The sequence below is a fragment of the Neltuma alba genome, unplaced genomic scaffold, assembly GCF_004799145.2.
Source record: "Neltuma alba isolate B1F8T4 unplaced genomic scaffold, ASM479914v2 tig00010684_pilon, whole genome shotgun sequence".
Lineage (NCBI taxonomy): Eukaryota > Viridiplantae > Streptophyta > Magnoliopsida > Fabales > Fabaceae > Neltuma > Neltuma alba.
The window spans coordinates 214,650-223,656 of record NW_021635524.1 but is presented as its reverse complement, the minus strand read 5'-3'; the positions used below and the strand labels follow the sequence as shown (position 1 = coordinate 223,656).

General features: G+C 31.8%; 1 long non-coding RNA gene across 2 annotated transcripts; it reads right to left on the bottom strand.

Annotated features, from left to right (window-relative positions):
* Nucleotides 1-6,314: 6,314 nt before the first annotated feature.
* LOC114758302 (uncharacterized) lies at nucleotides 6,315-7,893 on the bottom strand. Of its 2 annotated transcripts, XR_003741776.1 has the most exons (4): nucleotides 7,790-7,893; nucleotides 7,474-7,664; nucleotides 7,250-7,373; nucleotides 6,315-6,720 (listed from the first exon to the last, which is right to left on the bottom strand). It is a non-coding gene; the product is annotated as an uncharacterized LOC114758302 (long non-coding RNA). The 2 variants fall into 2 exon arrangements; XR_003741775.1 differs by having other exon boundaries at nucleotides 7,474-7,890.
* Between the last annotated feature and the right edge of the window lie 1,114 nt (nucleotides 7,894-9,007).

The window sequence follows — 9,007 nt, the reverse complement described above, 5'->3', positions numbered from 1 at the left end:
CCATTCATCTTACTAAAATGGTTTAAATAAGAGCTCAAACACAGAATCCAGTTGTGAATTGTTATATATATTTTCAAAGTCACAAAGATATGTAGCTATTTATGTAGGCATATATAAATTATGAGATGCATTCAAAGTTCAGAGAGCCCAAACTCTCTCTCTTTATTTTCCTTCCATCAATTACTTCTTAGCATACTGAACAATACCAACAAATGATAGAGAGGTACTAATAAAAACAAATTGGATTCTCAGAACACATTGCCATTGTTGGTACTATAGTAAATTTGATTTGTTTAGATAACACTATTCTTTATCCTTTTTTTTTTTTAATATTTATGTATCACTCTTTAAACGTTATTGTGAAAAATTATTTTTACTTTATGTCATAATTTTTTTGAAGATAAAAATATGAAAATTATATATATAGATATTAATATTTAGGCTATTCAATTTAATAGAGATATTTCATCTAAACAAGTCCAAATTTCTTTTTACATATAAAAAATTTGACCCCATACCATTACCTAGATCCCTCCCATGCCTTCTAAGCTAGCCTTAATGGATTTGAACTAAAGGTTTCTAGGAATTATAAATTCAAAGAGGAAGGGTGCATCAAGGTGAGTATATCTTTATTGTTGTTATGTTATTAACATTGGAAAAAAAATTAGTGATAGGTGGAGCTGGTGAGTAGAACATGATATCAATAGTTTAGGCATATGTTTAGATGCAAGATGGATCAAGTTTATTATGCCCAAAAGTAGGCACTATACATCCATTTAAGGGGTTATTTTTAATTGATTATTTATCATCAGTGCTATCTATTGGAATTAGAGAATCTTCATGAAGAAAATTATGTTCGCACGATATCAATTGTACAAAAGTAGTATTTTGAATGTACTAATTGGTGAGGAATGAACAATAGGCAGCCCCATCAGAGGCACCACTCATGATGCTATGGATACTGAATTTACTGGAGTAGATGGCCAGGTTTGACTTTCTCTCTATGCAAGGATAGGCCACTTAAACATGTTGCTAATGTATAGCATATTTTCTTTCTTTTATGTAATTTGTAGGTACAATATATAAGGTTTTGAGCACAATTCAACAAAGGAACATAATGTAAAATGATAACAACTATTTGGTTTTAATTATCCTACGCTTTATCAATGCTAATTACATTTGTATTTGCAGCTTTAGTTAGAAAAATGCTATAGAGATACCTAATTTTCACATCAAATCTTGCGATGCACAAGTCCCTCTTAATACATTTCCAGCCAAATGGATTTAGTGACTACTGATATAGTCAATGTACCTCCTGCTAAATATCGATCTCTTTCACCTTCTGTTGAAGATCACAAAGGACCATTTTTCTGAATTGTGAGTAGCCTGCTTCTATAAGATTACAATTCTTTGTGAACTTCTGCCAATTTTCTAAATTCTATGTGATCATATGCAGGTTCAAATTGTCCTAGAAGGTGTTCATAGCAATTTGATTGGTTCAATGTATTTTCTAGATGAACCAGCCAAGGATCTAGCATTGGAGCTTGTGGAAAATGTATGTGCTTAATTTGAGTAATGATACTACCATTATTTATCTTATTTAGTCAATTGTTATTTTACTTGAGATTTTATATAATAAACTACTTCTGCAGCACACCTTTTTGATTGATTTATGGAAACTCTATCATGCTTGTAGCTACTTGAATATGTACTTAATTTTGGTAGGGTCCTTAGAAGGGATATGTAGTGCTTAAACTCTGAATGATGGGCAGGATATATTATTGAAGGAATCTTATATTTATTGGTTTTTAGGCTTGTGCTAACCCTTGGATTCAAATGAATGGTCTTAAAATATGAAATATTTGCTATATATGATATGCTTTAGACAAATTCTTCATTAATTTCTTACATAAAAATAAAAAGAAATCTATTTCAAGATGAGATATAAATAATGCAATTTATTTAAATATGATAGCATGATAAACAAGGTAAAGTGGGCTGGGATTTCCTACCTGAGATCTAAGAGATTTATCTTCAAAGCTGTCTTGAACGTATTCCCCCTCTCATAAAGCTTAAATCATCCATAGTCGTTAATCAACCCAACAACATCTACATTTTGCATCGATTGCTAACTATCTTATAGTCCATGAGATATTGTTGATTACAAACAAAATAAATTGGTGAAAATTTTACAGTTACCTCTTAAGATATATTGGATGGTTCTTTGACTATCTTATAAAGAGGCAAGGTGTCATATACGTTCCGTGGGATATCACTTCCTTCATATAGGATGACTTGGGTCAATCTGTGAAATGTGATAACACAAGGGTGATCACAAGGCATAAAATGATTATAGTAGTAACTGCTAATTGCGTTGAATCCCTTGAAGTAGTAGCATTCTCCCTCTCTAACAATCATCCGGAATTTGTTTAGCATATCTTTCTCAGTGACTACAGCCTGGATTTTGTTAACTGTGAAATATAGACATCATAAGTATTACAAGATTATAAAAGTATGGATGCGAACATAAATAAGCAAAGCCATACCTCCCTGTCCATTAGAATAAAGTTGAGGGTTTTGATTTTACCCTCGTGCATATTAAGCATCATTGAATACTCGAATAACAGAGATGCATATGGGTCTGGTGAGGCAGTTTGAATCTATACTGAGAGGTAGGTCCATCACGTTATCCATTGCCTATTGTTATGTGTGAGTAGAAGTAACTATATGAGAATTGAGATTCCATCCCTTGTGATTCTTTTATAGACTTTGTATATATAGGGTGCTATCTGTAAGGGATATCACGCCATGTTGGCTTACTTGTATGCCCATTAACTAGCTCACTTGCCATGATTGAAAAACATGGCTCTAAAATGTTGAGTAGTGCATTATTTTTCTATTTCTTACAAAAAAAAATTCGTGACACATCCATACACACAAGTCACCTTATATTCCATATATGAGTTTCTAATTATAATCCCTCCCTATCATCACAAATCATGGCACATATATCGGATGGAAGTAATTATTTATTTATACAAGTAGTTTCGGGTGGTTATGCAATTTCGATTTCAATTTAAGAATATGGAGATTATGTGGGATTTCAAATTTGATTATACTGGCCATGATGTGGAGTACATATTTTCAATTTTGCATTAATTTCTTAGTATTATTTAGTATTAATGTTGCATGGAAGTGAGTTTAGATTCCATTTTAAATTATTATAATTTAACTAATAAGATAAAATAGATACTGGTGATACCTAATTAGGAAGTGTTTAGTTGTTTAATATTTATATATTAAAATTTTTAATTTTGAATAAAACAGATACAATAATTTAGAATTATAATTATCTATGTGTGCAGATTATTTTTTTTGGCCATAAAAAAAATTGTTTAACATGGTTGGTTTTAGAAATAAATAAAAATTATAAAGATTTTTTATTTATATTTAATTTATTATCATATTTATGTAACCCATATCTGATATTTATGCTTTGTGGTTAAGGTCGTGATTCAACTAATATTGAGATGAGAGCAAACACAAGGTCCAAGAAACAACGTTAACTGTGATATGAGAATGAATGCTTTTAACTTAAGTTTTCTGATTTTAAATCATTATTTTCATCATAAAATATATTTATTCATAGTTAGAGAGAGAAAAATAAGTTAATAGAATTTAAAGAGACTTGCATGCAATGTTGTTTCTTCAAATTTTTAATGCTTAGAGTTCATTGTGATATTTACAACCAAAATATTTAATATTTATTTTACCTTTTAGATTCAGAATAAAAATCTTGAATAAATAATTTAAATTTTAAATTAAGAATAAGCCAAAAATCAAATAACTATATTGTATGATCTCATTTTTTTTTAAATATACATGTAGGATCTTATATTTAGAACAAGAAGCAATAACTAAGAAAAAAATGAACACAGGTCCCATCCAATAATGATTTCTAATTTACATTGTTGATGGTAGTTGTCAAATTAAATTATACGGGTGTATTTTAAATTTCAAATTAAGAGAAAATCTAAAAATTAAATAACTATTTATATGTATAAGTGGGTACTTGGCCTTCCACCAAAATTGAATGCTTCAATCATATTTATTAGCGGTGTTCAATTTGTCCCGTCTCGGTCGTTTCGTCCCGGTCCCGGTGAATTCGGGACGGGACAAAAAAAATTTCGGGACGGGACAAAAACGGGACGGGACGGGATAGTAACCGGGACGGGACGGGACGCGGGACGGGGTCGTCCCGTCCCGTTCCGTCCCGGAATTTTTTTTTCTTTAAAAATTATTTATTAATAATTATTATTAGATGTACTCTTAAGTTGTAGTATTTCTAGCTCAATCTAATCATAAAATAATAACATAAAGTCATTATATAGTGTTTTTTTTACACCTTTTTTATGCTATATAATTAAGCTTTCTACATAATATTTTTTTATAATATTTTATCTTTAAAAGCCCAATAAAAAATAAGTATTATAACATAAAAAAATTCATATAAAAAATTATGGTTTTTTTTTTTTAAAAAAGGGGAAGCGGGACGTCCCGGTCCCGTCCCGGTACCGACGGGACCGGGACTGGACCGGGACGGGACGGGACACGGGACAAAATCCCTGTTCCGTCCCGTCCCATGAACACCCCTATTGTTTATATATAACAATATTATAAGTGAAGTCAATTGGTCTTTGTAATAACATAGTTAATTGTGATTATATTAGTAAAACATGTTATAGGAGTACCTATAGAATATTTAAGAGCAATGATGCTTTGAATATTTTGAAAATAATGATCTTAAATGATAGAAATGTCACAAAAAAAAAACTTTTGATATTACTTACAAAGAAACTTTTTATAATCTTATCTCTTGAGCATATATATGAATTTTCTTTTTTGGTGACACAGGCATATCTATCAATTTAACTAATTTAACTAATCACTATATAGTGATTGAACTTTTTATGCCATACGAAGAAATACTAATTCACACCCGTGCATTGCACGGGTATTGTACTAGTTATTTATTAAAACTCATATTCATTTTGATCATTTTATAACCAAACTTATTTTTACTCAACCATAATCTAAACAACTCTTTACCAATCTTATTTTTACAAACTAACTTTTCTGAACTACAATCCAAACACAATTCAGTTTATCCAATTTAGCTTTTACCCAACTTCATTTTTTTTATAAGTCAAATTGACAATAACCTACTTTTCCAATCGCTAATCAAACGGACCAAAATTAAGTTAGACAAAAATCCCTCACTTTTTCTCTTTCTTCCATCTCTTTCTCTCCTCCGTAGAGCCAACGAATTCAACTCTTCCCTTTCTTTTTCTCACAGCTTGTTCATTTGATTTCTATGCTAATTTGAAACAAGGAAGTGTGAAGATTTGGTCACAAGTCCAAGAGAGAAAGTTTGCTTTGGACAACGGCTGGATTATTGAGAAGATACTTGTGCTGGGATTAGAAGGAAGTGCTGCACCATCGTCACTTGAACTTGGTGGTATACCTTTGGTAGGCACATCTGAAATGGAGGTTCCTACATCAGAGTAGAAGTATTGGCTGGAGGGACAAGAAGATTATGAGCAAAAAGCAATGATAGTAGACGTGAACAGTTTGAAAATCCTTGTAGGTAAAAATTTTGCAATAACTTAAAAAACAGGGGTTTCTTATTGAGATATACAGGTATGTTGTCAAATGGAATTTGGGATTCGCTAAGTAGGACAGTGCGACATTTTCTTCCTTGCCTTTTTTAAGTTATGAACATATAAGACTCATGTTGTAGTTCTACAAAATCATAGGTGCATTAGATTAAGTTTCTAAATCCAGTCAAAGCTATAATTTTTTCCCCTTTAAGTCGTTTTCTGAGATTAATCCGCTATGGCGCTATAACTAACAACAGATTAAAATTTAAAATTTGAATGGTTAAGCTTTTGTGCTAAAATGATATCTTTTCCACATTTTGATAAAAAATTACAAGTATAATAAAGAAAATTACAAGTTCTGAAAAGCATTTCATATTAAGTTTTTAGTTAAAATGACATTTTTTTTCACATTTAAATAAAAAATTACAAATATAGTAAGAAAAATAGCAAGCTTTAAAAAGTATTTTATATTAAGTTTTACTTGCAAATGACATGATATCCACTTTTCATTAATCATTGACACACATAGTATGCCAAATAACAACTTTCAACCGCAACTTATTAACAAGTTTTGTATACGAATTAACAATTTATTAACAAATAACAATTTTTAATTGTAACTTTATAAGCATAATAACATTTCTATGAGGATTATTAAGAATCTACTAGCAAATAACAATAACATTTTTATCATGTTAATTTAACTTGAAACTAAAATATTACAGATTAAAATATTTCATATGATAAAGAATTAAACATGGCCAGATAAACATCCTATGAAGTTTCAATCTATTTGAGAACAAGGTACCCAGAAAGCAACGAGTACAGAGGCTACATATATTTTTCGAACTTCTGGTTGCAAATTCTGGCATACAGCAGCAACACAGCAAACTATACCAACTCAACAAAAAACTTATTAACTAGTCTCTATCCCTTTTCAATTATTAAAAACTTCCCGCATCAAAATCCCATTATTAGTAGTCATTAATTTTCTCGTGACTTCTGCTATTTCTTGCTCTTGTCTTTCAATCTTCTCCAAATTGCTTGAACACCATGCCTCCTGCAATGAAAGAATAATTTTCAACAATTAGGATTGCCATGTGCCAAAAAATGTCAACAATCAAATCTGCTTAAATTTTAAAATTAACACATAGTAGTTGTCTTTAATGTCAATCTTATTAGGAACAAATTTGATTCAGCTTTAAAAGCCCCAAACTCATTCTCAGAAACTCCTCCATTGATTCTTTTCAATAACAAAACTCCTTGATTGACAACTTCAGAGTCCGAAGAGAAGCTCTGGCAGCCACTATATCACAACAGTTATAATTCATCTAAAATGTAACAGTAACAATAACAATAAGGAAGAAGATCCAAGCTAAAAGAAAAACAATCCCATGGGGTGCATCGTACACGGAGGTGTTTCCATGTTTCTATAGTCTAAAAGGGAGAAAGAAAAAGAACCAATGAAGGGTACATAGTACAGAATGAATGATCACCAACAGGAGCTTCGGATTTAGGTTTTTTGTATTCTTGGCCTCAAGCCCTCAGGTTCTGATTAAATTATAAAATTATAAAATAAACAAAATTACCGAATTGTACCGCTTGATTCACACGCCTCTGGCTGCGATTGATATAGTGAGTATTCGATCCAAACAGTGAGGCGAACGCATTGTTACCAAAGAAGAAGGACTCTTGGAGCTATTGAACTCATCGCTGGGCTCAAAGGGAAGACACAAGCTCATTAGACTTTGAATGCTGGATTCATAAAGAGATGAAATTCTACCCCTGTTGAATTCGGAGCGTCATCTTTTACCTCGTTGGCCCGTATCGGAACAGAGGAGCACTCCTCTCCACCACCAGCAACGCCCTTAATATCCCTCGCACTACACCCTCCCCCGCCAGAAATTTTGAAACTTTATGGTAGAACCACGTCTCAAGTCAAAACCTAGAACAAAGATTTAAATTTTAAAAAAAAAAAATCAAACCCATAATAATCAAGTGACCCTGTTTCAAGAAGCAGAAAACGAAATTGAGGGCAAAAAAAAGCTAGATGTGTCCAAAACCAAAAACCAGAAACGAACCAGAAATCGAAGGAGAGAGGGAGACGAGTCAGGGAGGAAAAGTCGAACCATCAACAATCACCGTTGCCATCCTCGCCGTTGCTCCTTCGCTCATCGTCGCCTTTTCATTCACTCCTTAGCGTCATTGCCTTTGCCGCGATAAGAAAGGAAAAGAGAGACGAGTCATAGAGTGAAGAATGATGAAGTTGGGCCACGTGGACAGAGGATTTTTTTTTTTTTTGGCCAAAGTGGACAGAGGATTAAGGAAAAACATAAGGCCTTTTCGCATTTTAACTAATATTTCATAATTTTTACTCGAGATGGGTCTCTCTAGATAATTTTTTTTTATTTAAGTATCTATTTCATTATTTTGTTATTTAAGTGTTTTTTATGCAATTTTTTCCAAAAATAAAACCGCCAAAAAGGGAAAATAAAAAAAAGAAAATAAATATGTCAAAACAAATAGTGGGCACGTGACCCACCATTTGAAAATGGGTATTGGAAACCTATTAGACCCCTCGTCTTTTTTAAACACCGGAAAAAATCACTAAAAACCTTAGAAATTATCAAATTCTAATTTAAGTATTCCAATTTGCATAATTTCTATATGAAAGATTGAAATTTAAATTAGAATTATGAAATCACGTAAAAAGACTAAAATACCTTTTTAGGAGAAAGCTTTGCTTTTCCATTTTTTCTATATTTTTCAGTCTTTTTTTGGGAAATTACAAATAGAAGAATACTATCGAATATGTAAAATTGTAATTTGGGACCCTTAGTTTGGAAAATAGCAAATAAGAACCTGATCTCACTTTTTGCAAATTGAAATCATGGTGAAATGTTTGAAATGCCCTTTAGCTAAATGACAAGTTGATTATGGAAATGAGAAGTTCATTTTAGTGAATGAAACTTCAGTATACCAAATAACTGGCTGAGGGTATGCCAAATGATGATTGACTATGGGAAATGGCAAGTTCATTTTAGCAAATAAAAACTTCAGAGTAGACCAAATCATGATTTGGTTGAGGGACATTTCAGACATTCCACCATGATTTCATATATTTGCAAAAGTGAGATCGGGTCCTTAGTGTGTTATTTTCAAATTGAGAGTCCCAAATCATAATTTTACATATTTGGCAGTTCTTATTTGTACTCTTTCTCTTTTCTTTTACTGCCCATCAAACAACCGCCCTGCATTAAATGCAGCGGCTGTTGCTCCCCAACCAGGTCTAGAAATTCTCTTTGTTGCTTCATAGCCCTATGTGATTAAGGGGATGTTTGGATGAA